Raw genomic sequence first — 20200 nt, 5'->3', positions numbered from 1 at the left:
AAGACCCCCGTGAGGCTGACCAAAACCCTGTTCTTTTGGTTTAACTTGACCAATTTAGCACAAGTAAGGGGACCCCAAAGCTCTCCACCCACTGGACCCTGATGAAAGCATGTGTCCCAGGTCCTGAGTTCTCTGTTTGCACTCTGACTTGACTTCCCTATGTGGCCCCTGGAGGCATACTGTGTACTTCCCGGAGGACTTGTGAGTGGTCAACTTCTCTACTTCAACTTCTCTTGTTGCCTGTTGTTGAATTGGTTCACCATCCAGTGCCCTCTACTGCACTTGACAAGTGTTAATTTCACAAGTCATAACACAAAGGCAGAAGTCCATCCTAGTATATAGCCAATGCTCTTTCCATAATTTAAGTATCATCACACTGTGACGAAAATCTGAAACAATCACAGTAAAGATCTTATTTTGGTTTATTTATTAACATTTTGTATACTCACACAAAGATTTAAACTAAAACAGTTTGGGATAAGTCAATCAAAGCCATGTGAAACAAAGTAAGGTAGTCATAAAATCGACATTAAAAAAATCTAAAAACATTATTTGACCCCAAAACGACTCTCTAATGGATGTCTAGTAAATGACAAATGGATTTACATAACACTGATGCCCATGAAAAAAAACTATACAAAAGTTTCTTATTTTACTTATAATAGAATCATAACTTCTCATGAAGCCTAGAGAAGCCTATGTCATTTTGCCCTTCTCTCTCTCTCTCTCTCTCTCTGATCTCAAATCTTTTCTTTCCCCCACATTTTTTCCTGGGTTAGACACACTGAGCTTTGTTTATATAGTCATTGAACTTTAAAATCAATGAATTAATTTCCACCTCAGAGCCTTGGACTTCTGAGCATAGTACGTTGTCCCCAAAACTTCCCATTGCTCATTCTAGATCAACGTTAAGTCCTGAACACAAATGTCACTTTCTCATAAAGGTCTTTCCCAACAGCCTCCCAACTATGCTTTGTTATATGATACTCTCTTATCTTCTCTGCAGTACACAGGTATTTGCTACATGTATTGTTTTTCTTCCACCAACTAGAACAGAAGTTTTATGAAAACAGGGTACTTGTCTAATCACTTTCATATCTATAGTGCCTAAAATAGTTTTTGGAATATGATAAACATTCAAATATCTGTAAGGCAATTCCTCTATCACAAGTACAAGCTGTGTTAAATTTGTAAATTCTGCAAGTGTACATATGACAATTACTTATTCTCTAAATATCTGAGTTTATTAGTCTCTTGACAAAATTCATAGCATTGTTGGATAAAAATATACCTACTGGAAGGTAGAATACCCAAAATATAGAGAAAAACTGCTGCTTATATTAATTTTTTGCTAAAGATACATATTTAATTATTATAATTGTTTTAATTCTCAATTTCAATAATTTTTTCTAGAAAAAATATATTGGCAGCTTTTATTTTATTGAATCTATAAAATAGAATCTATTTTAGCACATTATTTTAATTTTCTTCTAATTGAAGAAAAAAACAGAAAGTCTACTAAATGTTAAATTTGTATATATATTTGACAAAAACTATTCAACTAACTCATAAAGAGGAAAAGTAATAAAGTTAAGGGTAGAACAGGTAATTAAAAACTACATAAAAATTACATAAGTACCCTGAAAATACAAATTATATATGGCAAATAAATAATGAACAAATTTTTTATTTATTTTAATTAATTTATTTACTTTTGTTACAGATGTTCCTTCTTTTTCCCCCACTGATTCCCCTCTCCCCCTCCCTCCACACCCTGTCCCCAGCTTTGTTGTCCATGTCCACTGTTAATGCATACATGCATATAAGTTCTGCGGTTTATCTCTCCCCCACTACCCCCTCTTCTGGGGATTGTCAGTGTGTACCCCACTTCCACATATCTGGGACTATCCCATTCCTCAGACTGTTATGTTCATTATATTCCACAAATAAGTGAGATCATATGATATTTGTCTTTCTCTGTTTGGCTTGTTTCACTTAGGATGATACTTTCCAGGTCCTTCCAGGTCTTCTCAAAGGATAAGAGATCTTTCTTTCTTACAGTTGCATAGTATTCCATTGTGTATGTACCACAGTTTTTTATCCATTTGTCTACTGATGGACATTTGGGCTGTTTCCAGATCTTACCTATTGTAAAAAGTACTACTACAAACATGGGGGTACATATATTCTTCCTGATTGGTGTTTCAGGCTTCTTAGGGTATATTCCTAGAAGTGGGATCACTGGGTCAAATGGAAGTTCCATTTTTAATTTTTTGAGGTAACACCATATTGTTTTCCATAGTGGCTGCACCAGTCTGCATTCCCACCAGCAGTGTACTAGAGTCCCCTTTTCTCCACACCCTCGCCAACACTTGTTGTTTGATGATTTGTTGATGGCAGCCATTCTGACAGGTGTGAGGTGATACCTCATTGTTGTTTTAATTTGCATCTCTCTGATGATGAGTGATGTTGAGCATTTCTTCATATGTCTCTTAGCCATTTGTATGTCCTGTTTGGAGAGGTGCCTATTTAGCTCTTCTGCCCATTTTTTAATTGGGAACTAACTAAATAGACACCTCTCCAAACAGGATGAACATATTTTGATTAATATAAGATTTTATATAAAAATATTTTAAATATAATGATACCATAATTTGATTAGAGTTAATCTATTAATCTCTATGCTTGAATAAAAAGCAAATTTCAATTTTTTTGCATTTGACATCTAAAAAAGGACCAAGGTTATTTAGTAATGTAAATGAGAATTATGATAAAATCAATCTTGACTTTTTGATTGCAAATGTTAGAATTGCACAGCACAAGCACACACCTCCCTTACATATAGGAGATGCTCAATAAATATTTGTTGAATAAAGATTAAGTGAATGGCTAATGAATAATCTAAAACCTGATCTCAGGAATTTGATTTACCCTCTTTGTGCTGTCTTGACCTAGATAGTCAACAAGGGCGGGGCGGGGGGTTCCTCTCGTAGTAATGCTTAGAGATGGGGAAAAAATCAAATCACTTAATAAAATCAGGCTCAAAGTCTCTTGTATGAATTTAATCTGACACTAAGCATATCTTTATTTTATCATTCCCTTTCTTTTTCCCAATTACTCCTGTGCATAAGTCTTTTTTTTTTCTGATTACTTTTTCAACTCACAGTACACAAAACATATTCCTTTGAGGTTTAAGCCATCTATCCATTCCTTTTCTTGAGGCTACTACCCAATGAAATTTTTTTCTCCTCTTTTCATTCATTGAAGACGGGGGACAGCTCACAGCCTAGTAGATCTTTTTAACTTTCTCTCATATAGGTTTGGATTTTCATGCATACAGGATCTGATAAACTACCTTGATATGTCTAGATATTTTTCAGTTCAGTGGCCTCACCTGCTCTCTCCATCAATCACCCACCTTCTGAGCCATCCTCATCTAGTGAGGTGTTCTAACAGGAACTCTGAAACTCCGGTAGCTGGCTCCCTGACCACTATTCATTTGACTTCCTGCTCTTCACCTGAGGTCTTCCACCCACAATTCTACCCCCTAGAGACCTCTGGTGCTTTGTGCCCTCCATTTTATTCTCCTCCGTGAGCCCTCTATGAGCTCATGATCTCTCGATGTTATCTTTGCTTCTATTGAGTCCCTATTCAGAGTGGATCTCAATTAGATTATATGAACTATGAACCAAGTTATATATAAGCACACCTATGTTTTTTTGTTTTGGTTTGGTTTTTTATGCCTTCCTATATCTCTTTCTTTTTTTATCCTCCTACCAAAACTGCAAGTGGGTAAGCACTTCTGAGAAATCACACAGCTCTAGAGATGGGGAACTCTAAACATTCTTTCTCCAATCCAAATTCTGTGGGGCCCTAGAACTATTTTCTAACTGCTGGTCCTAGAAACATAACACCAATCTTACTTCCTGGTCACTCTGCTTCTTTTAACTATTGATTAGCCTCACCTGCTTCAAGTTTTCTACTGCATGGTCTTTTGACATTGCATTCTTTAGATTTTCTTTCTGCTCTCTAACTCTTATTTTTTTTCTGTGGCAGACTTCTGTTGTTTTATTCATTCCTTTAACAATACTCTTTCTTTCTTCTCAGTCCACTGCTTTACGCATGATCTCATTATAAAGGTTCTCCCTGAATAAATTCATTTTTTGTTTCTTTGTTTTACATAATGCTGTCACAGATCTATATTTCCAACTGAGATTTCCCTCTAACTTTCAAGCTCATATATCCAAGAGTATGCTGAATATCTAGTTCTACCTAGAAGGTCCGCCTAGAAGGCCTCAAACTCATCATTTTGAACCAGGGTTACTCCTCCAATAGCCATTCAATATTCCTGGCCAGTAACCTGAAAGAAATTTTGGTTCTTCTTTCCCCTCACTTTCCATCTCTTAGAAATTAATAAGTCCTATCGAATTATTCCAATAACCATTCCCCTAATCTTTGTCTTCTTCATTTCTAGTGACTCTTTACTGTCTCAAGCCTTCTTCTCTGTCTTGATATACTGCAAGTACTATCTAATTGTTATTTATTTTGTATTTTCTTTGTTCAGAATTACCAAAATTACATATGTATTAAACAGTCTGGCCCAGTCACTTCGCCTAATACATTTTTTATGCAGCAAAGCCTAACGTCATATTTGTTTCCTGACTAACATCCCAGACTGCTTTTCTCTCTTGCTCTCACATCAGTTTTATGTTTATATTTCTAAGTAGAAAATATGTTACTTGAGGGTCAGTACTGTTTCTTATTTTTAAATATTTTATTTTTTTAAATTAATTAATTTATTTTTATTACAGATGTTTCTCCTTTTCCCCCCACTAATTCCACCCTATGATTTCCTCCCCGTCCTGTCACCAGTTTTGTTGTCCATGTCCATTGTTCATGCATACATACACATAAGTTCTGTGGTTTATCTCTCCCCAACCACCCCCTCTTTGGAGATTGTCAACCTGTACCTCACTTCTACATCTCTGGCACTACCCCATTCCTCAGACTGTTTTGTTCATTATATTCCACAAATAAGTGAGATCATATGATACATGTTTTTCTCTCTTGGGCTTGTTTCGCTTAGGATAATACTTACCAGGTCCCTCCATGTCGTCTCAAAGAAAAAGAGACCTTTCTTTCTTACAGCTGCGTAGTACTCCATTGTGTATATGTACCACTGCTTTTTTATCCATTCATCTACTGATGGACACTTGGGCTGTTTCTGGATCTTAGCTATTGTAAATAGTGCTGCCACAAACATGTGGGTACATATATTCTTTCTGATTGGTGTTTCAGGCTTTTTAGGGTATATTAATAGAAGTGGGATCACTGGGTCAAATGGAAGTTCCATTTTTAATTTTTTGAGGTAACAGCATATTGCTTTCCACTGTGGCTGCACCAGTCTATATTTCCACCAGCAGTGTACTAAAGTCCCCATTTCTCCACACCCTCACCAACACTTGTTTGATGATTTGTTGATGGCAGCCATTCTGACAGGTGTGAGGTGATACCTCATTGTTATCTTAATTTGCATCTCTCTGATGATGAGCATTTCTTCATATGTCTCTTAGCCATTTGTATGTCCTATTTGGAGAGGTAGCTATTAATTTCTTCTGCCCATTTTTTAATTGGGTTCTTTGTCTTCTTTTGTTGAGTTGTATGAGCACTTTACATATATTAAAATTAACCCTTATATAATATATCATTGGTAATTGTGCTCTCCCACACAGTGGGTTGCCTTTCCATTTTGATGATTGAATCTTTTGCTGTGCAGAAGCTTTTGAGTTTGATGTAATTCAATGTGTTCGTTTTCTCCTTTGTTTCTATTGCCTTAGGTGATGTATCAGTGAAAATTCTGCTGCATATGATGTCTGAAATTTTGTTGCCTACATTTTCTTCTAGGATTTTTATGGATTAATGAGTCACATTTAAGTCTTTTATCTATTTTGAGTTTATTCTTGTGTAAGGTGTAAGTTGATGGTCTAGTTTCCTTTTTTTTTTTTTTTTTTTTGCATGTACCTGTCCAATTTTCCTAACACCATTTATTAAAGAGGCTGTCTTTACTCCACTGTATGCTCTTGCCACCTTTGTCAAATATTAATTGACCATATTGCCTTGGGTCCATTTCTGGGTTCTCTGTTCTGTTCCACTAGTCTATATGCCTGTTCTCATACCAGTACTAGGCTGTTTTGATTACAGTGGTTTTGTAGTATAACCTGAAATCTGGTAATGTGATCCCTCCAACTTTGTTCTTTTTCAAGATTGGTGTGGCTATTCGGAGTCTTGTTTGGTTCATATGAACTTTTGAAGTATTTGTTCTAGTTCTGTGAAGTATGTCATTGGTATTTTGATGGGGATTGCCTTGAATCTATAGATTGCTTTGGGTAGTATGGACATTTTAATGATATTAATTCTTCCAATTCATAAACAAGGTATGTACTTCCACTTTTTTATATCTTTCTCTATTTCTTTTTTTCAATGACCTGTAATTTTCTGTGAATAAGTCCTTTATTTCTTTGGTTAAGTTTATTCCTAGGTATCTTAATTTTTTTTGCTGCAATGCTAAATGGAATTGTTTTTTTAGTTTCTCTTTCTGTGAGTTCATCATTGGTGTATAAGAATGCCATCAATTTCTTGACATTAATTTTGTATCCTGCTACTTTGTCAATATCATTTATTAAGTCTAGTAAATTTTTGATGGAGTCTTTAGGGGTTTTTATGTATAATATCATGCCATCTGCAAATAATGACAATTTCACTTCCTCCTTTCCAATTTGGATCCCTTTTATTTTTTTCTCCTGTCTGATTGCTGTGGCTAAGACTTCCAGTACTACGTTAAATAAGAGTGGTAAAAGTGGGCATCCTTGCCTTGTTCGTGTTCTTAAGGGAAAGGCTTTTAATTCTTGCCCATTGAGTATGATGTTGGCTGTAGGTCTTTCATATGTGGCCTTTATTATGTTGAGATATGATCTCTCTATTCCCATATTGCTGAGGATTTTTATCAGAAATGGGTGCTGGATTTTGTCGAATGCTTTTTCAGTGTCTATTGATATGATCATATGATTTTTCTCTTCCATTTTGTTATGTGATGTATCACATTTATTGATTTGTGAATATTGTACCAGTATTGCATCCCTGGGATGAATCCCACTTGGTCATGGTGAATAATTTTTTTGATGTATTGCTGGATTCGATTTGCTAGTATTTGGTTTAGGATTTTGTCATCTATGTTCATCAGGAATATTGGTCTGTAGTTTTCTTTCTTTGTAGTGTCTTTTTCTGGTTTTGGAATTAGAATTATGTTGGCCTCATAAAACGAGTTTGGAAGTCTTCCTTCTTGAATTTTTTGAAATAGTTTGAGGAGAATGAGTGTTAGTTCTTTTTTGAATGTTCGGTAAAACTCCCCCGTGAAGCCATCTGGGCCTGGGCTTTTGTTTGCTGGGAGAGTCTTGATTACCTCTTCAATTTCTTCTGTTGTTATTGGTCTGTTCAAGTTTTCTATCTCTTTCCTGTTCAGTTTTGGGAGAAACTGTGTGTTTCTAGAAATTGGTCCACTTCACTTAGATTGTCAAATTTATTGCTGCATAATTGTTCATAGTATTTGTTAACAATCCAGTGTATTTCTGTGGTGTCAGTTATTATTTCTCCTCTTTCATTTCTGATTTGTTTATCTGGGTTCTCTCTGTTTGTTTATTGGTGAGTCTGGCTAAGGGTCCATCAATCTTGTTTATTTTTTCGAAAAACCAGTTCTTTGTTTCATTGATCCTTTGAATTGTTTTTTTCATCTCCATATTATTTACTTCTGCTCTGATCTTTACTGTTTCCTTCCTTCTACTTGCTCTGGGGTTTTCTTTCAAGGTCTTTAAATTGTGAGGTTAGATATTCTGTTACAAATTTTTCTTGCTTCTTAGGCCAGTAGTGCTATGAACTTCCTGCTCTCAGCTTTCGCTGCATCCCATCGATTTTGTGTTGTTGTGTGTTCATTTTCATTGGTTTCTGGGAAGTTTTTAATTTCATTCTTGATCTCTATGGTAACCCATTCATTGTTCTATAACATGTTATTTAGCCTCCATATTTTCAAATGTCTTTTCATGTTCTTGTTGCAGTTGATTTCTACTTGCATGTCAATATGATCTGAGAAGATGCTTGATATGATTTCAATCTTCTTAAACTTGTAGAGATTTAGTTTGTGTCCTAACATGTGGTCTAGCTTTGAGAATGTCCCATGTGCACTTGAGAAGAATGTGAATTATGTAGTTTTGGGGTGCAATTCTATGTAGATATCTATTAAATTCAGTTGATCTAAAACCTCATTTAGGGTCAGTGTTTTCTTGTTAATTTTTTGTCTAGAAGATCAATCCAGTGATGTCAGCAGGGTATTGAAGTCCCCTACTATGATTGTGTTGGCGTCAATTTCTCCTTTGAAGTCCTCCAAAAGATTTTTAATATATGTTGGTGCTCCTATATTGGGTGTATATATGTTTACCAAGGTTATATTTTCTGTTGGATAGATCCTTTCAATATTATGTAGTGGCCTTCTTTGTCTCTAGTTACAGTCTTCATTTTGAAATCTACTTTATCAGATATGAGTATTGCTATACCAGCTTTTGTTTTTCCCTTTCCATTTGCTTGAATGATTTTTCCATCTCTTCACTTTCAACCTTTTTGAGTCTTTTGTTGTGAGGTGGGTCTCTTGTAAACAACATATATGTGAGTTATACTTTTTTATCCAGTCAGCTACTCTGTGTCTTTTTATCAGAGCATTCAAACCATTCACATTTAAGGTGATAATTGATATGTACTTATTTATTGTCATTTTTGTTTAGTGTGGTTCTATTTATCTACCTATTTCTTCTACTAATTACAGCAGTCCTTTTAGCATATCTTGCAGTGCTGGTTTGGTGTTAGTATATTCCCTTAGCCTTTTTTTTTTTTTTTTTTTTTTTTGTCTAGAAAACTCTTTATTTGACCTTGTATTTTGAATGATAGCCTTGCTGGATAGAGTAGTCTTGGATTCAGATCCTTGTTTTTCATGACCATAATTACTTCATGCCATTCCCTTCTGGCCTGTAGTGTTTTTGTGGAGAAGTCAGCTGAGAGCCTTATGGGGTTTTGTAGGTAACTTGTTGCTTATCTCTTGCTGCCTTTAGGATTCTCTCTTTGTCTTTAATTTTTGGCATTTTAATTACTATGTGTCTTGGTGTGGGCCTGTTTGGGTTCTTCTTACTTAGAGCTTTCTGTGCTTCTTGAACTTGAATGCCTTCTTCCTTCACAAAGTTAGGAAAGTTTTCTGTCATTATTTCTTCAAATATATTCTCTAACCCTTGCCCATTTTCTTCCTCTTTGGGGACTCCTATGATGCGAATGTTCTTACGTTTCCAGTTGTCCCACAGTTCTCTTAAGCAGTCTTCCTATTTTTTAATTGTTTTTTCCTTTTGGTTTTCTCATTGGTTGATTTTTTTCTACCCTGTTTTCTAATTCACTGATCTTGTCCTCAGCTTCCTCTACTCTGCTGGTTAGTTCTTTCAATGTGTTCTTTATTTCTGCTATGTCATTTTTCATTTCCACTTGGCTGGTTTTCAATGTTTCCATATCTTTACTCATGGTGCTGATGTCCTTACATATGCTGTAGAGCTTCCTCAAGATAATGGCTCTGAACTCTACCTCTAATAATTATCTTAGCTGCATTTCATTCTCATCTTCGATAGAGTTCTCTTGTTCTTTCATTTGGGATTTGTTTCTTTTTTTCACCGTGTTGGCTATCTCAGTGGGTTTTGGAGCCTGCCAAATTTTCCCTGTGGGTGTTGGTGTTTTCCTGTTGTGGCTCCCTGTACTGGGTTTGGATGAGCCTCAGTTGGCCTACATTAAACACCACTGTCAAGTCTTATTTTCCTGGGTAGATTTGCAAGCACAGGAAAGGTTCAGTTATCTTCTAGTTTTTTTTCCTCTTGGCTAGTAGTCTCAGTTACTCAGTGCCTTGGAATGTAGCCCTGGTGTTCTGCATAAGAGGATTTCCAGAGGGTGGGATACATGCTGGTTATTAATGAGCCTCAATTTGCATTTCTTTGCCTCACCTGGGCAAGTCTGAATTTCCAACGAGGCAGGGAGGCTGCTGCTTTTCCCCACAGCTCGGGGAAGGAGCACACTGGCCACCATCTTTTATGGCCCCAACTCAGCAAAAACTCTGAGTGCCCTTCAAATTCCGGGTGTCCCCACTGAGTTCCAGCCCAGTCTGCCTTCCTTCTTCTGAAGGCCCCAGGTTAGTGGCTGTGGCTATTTTAGCACTCTGTCCTTGCTCTCTGCACTGTGGAGCGGGATTGCTCTTTATTCCCCAAGGGCACTGCTCACAACTAAGATTGCTGCTGTCCGTGGGCTCCCAGCCTGCCACCTTCTCATGCCTCCACAGATTCTACCAGTGCCCCTGGTTATATTGTCCTGTACTGCTGCTTTTCTGTTGCTTTTTTCTAAGGATGTGTCTTTATTTTAGTTGTAATTCCCGTTTGGTCCTGGAAGATGGTCTGCTTAGCTTTTATTCACTTCACCTCCATTTTCACATCATCTATGCCTATCTTGTGCACAGCTGGGTGGCACAGCCCTTCCTGGTGCTCCAGCACCCTGCAGGTCCCAAGGGTTACTGGATTGCACAGTCTCTTTGGAGACCCAGCTCTATGCCTGTGTGACCCAGCAGGGACTGCAAGATCTAGTTACCCATGGGGCTTGTGGGGTACTTGTGTGACCCAGCGGGGACTGCGAGATCTAGTTACCCATGGGGCCTGTGGGTGAAGCACCCACATGGGTAACTAGATCTCGCAGTCCTTGCTGGGTCACCCAGACCTCTCTGGTGTTTCAGCATCCCACTTGTCCCGGGGGGTAACTCGATTGCACAGTCTCTGCTGGGTCTCACAGGCCTCTCTGGTGCTTCAGCACTCCACAGGTCCCCCAGGTAACTGGATTGCACAGTCCCTGCTGAGTCGCACAGGCCTCTCTGGTGCCCCTGCACCCTGCAGTTCCCACAGCGGGAAGTTGGGTCGCACCAGTCTCTCTAGGGTTCAAGCTTCCCACTGCTCTTGTAAGCTACTGGACTGCATAGACCTCTGTGGAGCCCCAGATCCTGCCACTGGTGGCTTGGGAGTGCTGCTGCCCTGTGAGGCTCAACTCCTGCTCAGCTTTTGCTGTAGTTTTTGGGGATGGGTCTCAGCTGCTAGTCTGTGCTTTTGTTGCCTGGGGATGGATGTTTGCTCCCCAACCTCTGTTGCTGGGAGTATATCTGGACTCTGATCAAGCTGCTACTGTGGGAGATGGTGCTGGGCTCTGGGCTGTTTGTGGCTTCCGTGATTGGCACCTTGGGAGCTCCACTACTGTGCACTGATCTGTGTTGACACAGAGTGTCCACTGGTTCGATGGTGCCAGGTGCACTGGCAGGCTCAGGTTGCTGGGCCCTGGCCGCCCCCACTGCCTCCTCCCAGGGAAACCTGGGATCTTCCAAAATGCTGGGACCTCCCCACGTGCAGGGAGAAGCACCCTGAAGGGCTGCTTACCAGGTAGCCAGCTGCTCCGTCCACAGCACAGGGACCTTTTGCTCCATGTCTCTGCACTGCTCGAGTTTGGTCGTCCACCTTCAAGTCCACTCACACTCTCACACACTCACTCTCCCTTTGTTCCTACCTGCCTTCATCTTTCCCCCTTTTTTTGGTACTGTTTCTTATTCATTGTTATCATCTCAACACTTAGCATAAAAATCTCCTAAAATAGAAGATTTCAAAAATATTTATTGAGCTATTTAATATTTTGGAATATAACATTCTATCTGAACAGTCTATCCAACTCTCCTCTCTATGAATATCCTACATATTTTGTAGATGTTTTTGCTGCCTGGCATGTTTTATCCCCCATCTTAAATCTTTTGTTTCCAAAGGTGAGTGTGATCCAGGCCCGGCGGGTCACGGAGCCCATTGTTTAGACACAATGGTTAGTTCAGACACACATTTGGCTAAAGCAGTGAGAGTGTAAAAGTTTTTCTGCGTTTGAGATATGAAATAAGGTTGGAACCTTATTTTCCATACAGGTTTGCCAATGTGGAGGAATGTGAATTTGTGGCTAATGGTGGTAACCAATCTCCACCAGCCACATGGTGAAAATCTGCTTGCAGAAGTAGATACGAAACAAAAAGAATAGAAAAAAAAGCCAAGTTGGAAAATGGTGAGAGAGTCCTGATGATTTTGTATGAGCTCTAAAACCAGCTATAACTGAAATCACATCCCCCCTGGATCCAGAGCCAATCTGCTCAGAACACATGATTCAAGTGGAAGTAATCCCAGTGGAAGCAATCCTAGGCCCAACAATAGGCAAGCAATAGTTCAGGGAAAAGTCAATAGCATAAGACCTTCTACCAAGTTATCAGACCACCTATCAGAAAGCCATCTTCTCATCTGACTGATATTGCTCGGTGTCTGTTTATCACATGGAGGCAGCCTAGATAAAAGTGAAGCCAGGTAGTGGTAGAGTCAAGAGATAAAAATATAGAATTGTATCATCTCTCAAAAACTGAAATCCAGCTATACCAAAAACCACTTGATACACCTTGGTCTTCTCCTTAGGTGAGACATAACTTGCTTATTTTTTTTTTCTTCTTTCATAAGATAATTTGAGCTGAATTTCTGTATTTTACCTATATATAAAACAGGACCTGATTAATATGCATGAACCTCAAAAACCAGAGCCCCTGTTCTCAAGAGACTTTTAGGCCACTGATCATGGAGGAGCAAGACCTGCCCAACATACTAGAATGCTCGATACAAAACAGCCCATGAAAGGAACGGAGAGCCCAGAAGAAGAATTGATCACTTAGAATAGAAGAACTATAGATCTATGAATAAAGGTTAGAGTTTAGGCATGAAGAAATACATTAAATGCATTATAAGTAGTTATTGAATTAATAAATAAAACCCAGAAACTTGATTTAAGAGCACATTATCTGGTTTGCTTTAAAAATCATTATACTATTTTCATTGAGATAAAAGAATATAGGAAAAGAACTTTCATTATATAAGTGCTATTCACAATTTCATGTGAGCTTATTTAGGTCAGTATTGTAGGTGCTAAGGAGATATACTACAAAGGTATCAAAGTCAAGTAAATATTTCATTGTGAGTTATTGTGTTCGGAGAGGTTATTCTTGCCCTACATAAAGTTCTTTGGGGCAAATATAAGGTATAATGAATAATTTGTCTTTGGATAACCTTGCTGTATCAAGTTCAAGAAATAGATAGTTTTATAATGTGCACATAACCAAATTACCTCAAGGAACAAAACTCTGGGCATAAAGTGGGTCAAGGATAGTTCTCCCAGGTGGGTTACTTTTGCAGTTTCTTCTATATATCTTAAAAATAACACTGCTCCTGCAGAAAATGCATAGTGCTTAGCACATCCAATGACAAGAACAGTTATAGCTAAAAGGGAAGACTATGTAAGCTTGTCCATTCTTACAGGTCAAAACTAAACTATTCCCTCCTTCTTCATATGTTTTCTCACTGTGGTTTGTCCATTTCAGCACATCAGCATTAAAGCAGCAATATCTTCCCCATCCACCTCTTTCCATTTCCTACTTCCATTGCTTAATCCTGATGTTATCACCTCTCTTATTTGTGTAACTGTGTTTCCAGAATGAAAGACTTAAAGGAGTAAACATATTTGTGAACTAGACCAGAAAGTAAACAACAACAGAACAAAAACATTTGTCTGGAAAAAATTGTCAAAGTAAAACTGGAAAAACATTAAGGAAAGGGTAGGCCATGTTTTTGGTTTGGAGCTAACCTTGGAGGGGAGGGTATAGTGTATGTTGGGTTAAAGACATAAGAAATAAAGAAACGAGCAGTGGATATTTCCTCAACAAGGCAAATGTGAGGTGGCCTGGAATGAGTCTAAGGCAAAGTGGCATCACCTGTGGGGGGACTTTCATGTGGCCCATATGCACATGCATACTTTTTTTTTTTTTTAGATAGAGTGGAAGTGAAGGAGGGAGAGAGAGAGAGAACCATCAATGTGAGAGAGACACATCGATTGGTTGCCTCCCACATGACCCCAGTTAGGGATCAAACCTGCAACCCAGGTATGTGCTCTTGACCAGGAATCAAACTCATGACCCTCCAGTCCATGGGCTGATGTTCTAACTGCTAAGCCAAACTGGCCATGTCTGCACATGCATAACTGAGCCACGTTCATTATAGTGGCCTAGAGATGAATGGCCTCCAGGACATTTGTATCAATCTTTATACCTCCACTGGTATTGAATTCAGTTCAATTGACCATAATCTCCCAGTTCTCTCTAACTGAATTTTCCACATAAATGAAAGTCTTTTTCCTCAGTTATCTGTTCATGTTTCTCTCCTGCTTAAGACCTATAAGTGGTCAAGCTCGGCATGAAAGTCATTGTAAAAAATTTGTTAACTGATCTTGATCCTTTGGTGCCAATTATATAGAAAAGAAAGTATTGGCAATGTCCAAGACAGTAAGTATATCAAACACCACCAGTCTGTGCAACACTCTATGCCTTGAATAGCCTGGTCTATAGGAGAAACAACTTCATTCAGTTGACCATAATCTCCTAGTTCCCTTTAACTGTCCATGCACAGCTATTGTGTTAACATTCTGCATCCCATATGACCCTTGCTACTTTTATATGCTTCTTCAAAGCTCTTTCTTTTCTCCTCCTGGAATTCTATATAGTTTCTGTTGGCCCATTCAGGAAAAGACTGAGATGGGATGGAGAGCAATTTTTAAGTCCAACTACCACTTCCTACAGGTGGCTCTTCAGGACTGGGAGAATTATATACACTCAGTGGGAGCAACCACATTAGTAAACTGAACAGGCCCCAGTGGTCCCACCTACAGCTTTCTTTACCCTCCCTTCCCCAACAGTGGAAAGACGGTGCTCCCCACACAGGACCTGGTAGCATGGTAACTTTACACCCGTGCCCAACAGAACCATGCAAGTTTGTGTCCCACGTCTGCTGGAAGTTTCTTGGCATATTCAAATTGATGATTATGGCTTTTGCTCCCAACTGAGGACAGGGAATCTTGGCCTCATGCCAATTTTCTTTCTCCTTGAATCAGCTAAGGTTGGATTCGAAAGCAAGAGAGAAGAAGGTGGCTCTGTGTCATGTCAGTAAGGGAGTAATGTTGAGTATTTGTGTTGTCCCAAAATTCATGTTGAAATCCTAATGCCCAATATGAAGGCATTGGGAGATACTTAAATTGTGAAACTGGGTCCCTCATTAATGGGATTGGTGCTTCTAAGACCGCGCAGAGCTCCTTAGCCCCGTCCACCATGTGAGGACACACCCAGAAGTCAGCAGTGCAGAAGAGACCCATCCCTTGACCATGCTGGCACTCTGATCTCAGACTTCCAGGTTCCACAACTGCGGGAAATGAATTTATATTGTTTATAAGCCACCCAGTTGATGGTGCTTTGTTATAGCATTCCCCACCGAATAAGATGGCGTGGGACATTTATTTGTGGTTTTGAGCTGAGCTGGGACTGCTCATGGCTCAATCAAAATAACTTTGATACTGTTGGTCCATTTAAAGCCTGACATCAAGTGGCTCTGTCTATGTCAGCTTTGGGGACCCCTTGACTCAACATGTTCAACCACACTGCTTTCTGCTGTAGCTGTGGAGTTTGCCCCTTTTGTCCACTCTAGCTAGACCTCACACTTTCTGCTAAGAATCTACCTTAATTTGGGGCATTTGCTGCCATGTCATGAAAACATCTTTTAAATCTCACCTGGTTTTAATGTACAGTCTAGAAACGTTTTCCACAAGAACTTAATCGAGATGTATTTGGCTCATTTCTCATTCCCCAGTGAGTGACCTTCATCAGGATTATAGACCCAACTCTCCCTGGTAGCCTCAGAATACCAGGCAGGCTGTCATTTATGGATGAAATACTGTGTGTCTGTCTCAGGAAAATCTCCATAAGAAGGTCAAAGCTCTCTTAAAGCACACAGGCCCCTGAGATATTATTTTAAATAGAAAGTTCAAAGAAGGCCTCACCAAGGAGACGATGTTTTAGAAAGATCTGATTAAAGAATGAAAAAGAACCATGCAGTTATTTGGGAGAAGAGTGATCCAGGAAAGGAATTGGCAAGTTCAAGGACCAGAGGCAAGGGCTTGTGGGGCGAATTGGAGAAAAGTCAGACAGCAGTGTGACTGAGCCGGTGTGGAAGAAGAGCTGTGGGAGGGAATTGTTAATTCTGTTAATTCCAATACAAGTGTAAAGAATAAATATCATAACCCCATAATTCATCAGTATACTTTAATAGTCATCCAACAAGAAGTCTTAATACTGTATGTTTTTCCATATTTCTTCAAACATGCCCTCTTATACTTACATATTTTGCCTTTTCTGCCCCCTCCTTTGAAATTATACTTGCAGGGGATTATGGTTTAAGTTTAGTGTTTATAGAGCACTTGGCCTCACATTTGCTCACACTTTGTTCTAACATTGAAACCAGAAGGAAAATGCCAACTTTTTCTTGGGAATGTGGAAGAAGACATTGGGTGACTCAAGGGTTAACTTGTACATAAAACTGAGGGTGATTATATTGGCCGCTGAGTAAACAAAGAAAGGGAGACAGCTCTGCTCTCTTATTGTAATTGCAAATTTATTTTTTATAGTTTCTACAGTTTCTATTTTCCTTTAAACTGCCTTAATCTGTCTTCCTGCTGTGACCTATTTCCAGTAATGCATATTCAGTATAAAAATAGTAGATCAAATCATATCCAAATTCAAGCTACTCCTTGTTGAGCAGAAATATGTACTTTTATATAACACTGGAATCAATTCCTCTCATACTAATTATTTAATTTCCATAAAATCCTGCAGTAGTCTGTCATTAAGTGTTCACATTTAAAACTTGTTTTGTAATATTTTAATAGTTCTTCCTTTAAACAACGCAGTGAGGAAATATAGTTACTACTTTATAGATCAAACAATTGAGCATCAGAAAGTTAAAATATTTATCTAAGACCATGTAATGAAGTTATGCTTATGCTTATAACCAGTGTCATTTGACTTAACTTATATTTCAGTTCAAATAAGTTGATTAAGTGAAAAAATTATCAAACTGACATATGACTAAATTGATCAACTCTTCAGATTGATCATTCCAGACTGGTGTTTCTCAAATTATGGCCCACAAACCATATGCATTGGAATCTCTACAATCTGATTTAAACTAAAGATTTTGCTTCTTCCCCGGGCCGATTTCGCTGAGCAGTTGGGGAGTCGGCCTATGAACCATACGGTTGTGGGTTCGATTCCTGGTCAAGGGTATGTACCTGGATTAAATGTGTGATCCCTGATCTCAGTCAGGGTCGTGCAGAAGGCAAACAATTGATATGTCTCTCTCACATCAATGTTTCTCTCTCTCTTCCTCTCCCTCCCTTCCACTCCATCTAAAAATCAATGGGAAAGTATCTTCAGCTGAGGATTAACAATAGCAAAAAAAGAGAAAGAGAGATTCTGCTTCTTAACCTAAATCTACTAAATAAAGATTTCCTGGGCTAAGGCACAGGACTCTGCATTTTAAACAGGTGTTCCAGATGATTCTTGTGCATGATAAGTTTAAAAACTATAGCTGCTTGTGGGCAATTGAGTTGTTTTTGGAACTTCACATTTTGAGGAAGTAGCATTATAATAAGAACTCAGTCTAACATCCAAACTGGTGGAAACCCTTAATGCTCACTGAGCCATGGGAGAGTGAAGTGGATCTTTTCAAACATTAAATGCAGTTCTTCAGTCTACCTGCAGAAGTCAGAAAATGTTCCCTATTTTTGTTTTACATATTTAAGAAATCATCTCCCAGTAGCCAAACTATAGTGTACATATATGTATATGTATGGCAAAATAAAAATATATGAATGATTCAATGGATTGTGATTCAACTATTTAATAATACCACAAAATGTAAAAATCAGATAATTTCACTTGTTCTAATCCAATTTCCCCAGTAACTGAAGAATGCCTTTGACAACATCTCATTGTTAGTAAGCGTTAATAACAAGAACAGCAAAAGTAACACAAATGCGTTCCCTGATCTTACAGAAAAGTGCATATTATACATCACAATACAGCCCATTGCTGTTTTACAGTTCAAAGTATGAGGAAGTGCTTTGTTATATTAACCTAAACCTGACTGCTCATGACATTTATGGTACTGTCATGGTAAATAGACAATGTTCATTTCCCCTCACCTCTCAGCTGGAGTATTTCCACCACAAGCTTACTCCCACCCGAACTCCCAGACAATACTGACTGAGACACAGGAATTACATTAAGAGCCACTATCCCCACCAGAGGGTCTGACACTAGTCTTGGAGATATAACTTTCAGGTACTGTAAGTCTGTGGTGAATCCTGGCAACCCTAGGTCATGCATTTAAACCCATTTACCCTGCCATGCTTTTTATCTCCACTAGTCTTCTGTGACCTCATTAAGATATCTGTTGTCTCATTCTTCTTCCAGGTTTACTTTCTTTCTCATCCAAACTGGATTCCTCTTTCCAGGATATTCATGATCCCCTACCATGAATCAGTGCAACAGTCTCTTTTAATTCATGTAGACAATCAGCGTCCATTTAGAATCTATTGTCTCATGCAAAAGTTGCTCTGATTTTCATTTACCATAAAATTCCTTTGCTTACTCATTTATTCATTTATTCATTTATTCACTCATTCAATAAATCCTTACTGACTACTCAGTATCTAACATGCTTAATGCAGGCCTCTCTACAGGGTGGGGCAAAGTAGGCTTACAGTTGTGAGTGTGCAAAACAGAGTTTATTCTTGTATTATTATTTAGTAATTATTGTATTATTTTCCATGTGAACAACTGTAAATCTGTTTTTACCCACCCCTGTATATTCTCATACTCTCCTGCCCATCATTTTTCTATTTAGCCGATGAGCTACACTTCTTGGCAAAGAACATTGATGATAACATGAATTCCACTAATTTTGTCCATCCCTTCACTTCTTGCTATACATTTAACTCATTATTTCTGCTTTTAAAATGAGAACTTGTTCCAATACAACTAATAAATTAAGAAACAGTTTAAGCATAACTCAAATTTTATGATTGCTCATTTGTGATTTCATCCACTGACTACGTAAACACAGAAAGGTGAACTGAGCAGTATAGAAATGAACAAAATGCACTACAAACACACGTCAAACACCTACAGCTTAATTCCCCATGTATGCTCTAAGCCACACCCATTCACAGAGGGCATTGCTAATTCATGGGCAATTTTAGCTAACCTTCCTTCCATCACTTCACAATGACTCACAAACTGCTCCCTTTCCAACATCCATTCTGCAAGTAAACCAGCTTTTAAGGTAAAGTGTCATATTTATTGTATGTAATATGTATGTACTTTTTAACCATTTAAAGTATCTATATTTTTGTATCACTGATGAATTTTGAGTGTTAACCTCCCAATCCCACTTTTTCCATAATTCATGTGGTTTTGAAATTGTGTGTCAGCTTGGCTAGAGTATGGTCCCAGATATTTAGTCAAACACTAGTCTGGATGTTGCAGTAAAAGTATGTTTTAAATGAGGTTAACATTTAAATCAATAGATTTTTAGCACAGCAGATTATCTTCCATAATGTGGGTGGATCTTAATAAATCAGTTGAAGATCTTAAATGAAAACAAACTGAGGTCCCCTGAAAAAGAAGTAAACTGTCTTCTGACTGTCTTTGGACTCAAGCTGTGACATCAAATCTCCCTAGGGTCTCTGGCTGCCAGTCTGCCTCATAGATTTTGGACTTATTGCCTCCATTATTCCAAGCCAGTTTCTTAAAATAAATCACTATCTATCTCTTCTCTCTATCTCTCTCCTCTCCTCTGCTCTCTAGATAGATAGAGAGATAGGGATAGAAATAGAGATATAGATGCATATGAATATACATCCTATTGATTCTGTTTCTCTGGAGAACTCTGACTAATAAATATAACCAGTGACTTTTAGGAACATACATTTCGCATTGTAAAGAACTGACTGCACCTCTGAACTCATTCTTACTGTCATCCAGTCATTTCAGAGAATAGGGAACTTCTGTATCAGGTGTGTCTCTGTTCTAAATTTCATCTCTTGCTATTTCACCTTTTCCTCTTTTTTCCTACCTTATTGTCTC

The sequence above is a fragment of the Molossus molossus genome, unplaced genomic scaffold (assembly GCF_014108415.1).
Source record: "Molossus molossus isolate mMolMol1 unplaced genomic scaffold, mMolMol1.p scaffold_m16_p_5, whole genome shotgun sequence".
NCBI lineage: Eukaryota > Metazoa > Chordata > Mammalia > Chiroptera > Molossidae > Molossus > Molossus molossus.
The sequence above is the reverse complement of the archived record's forward strand: the minus strand, read 5'-3'. Positions refer to the sequence as shown.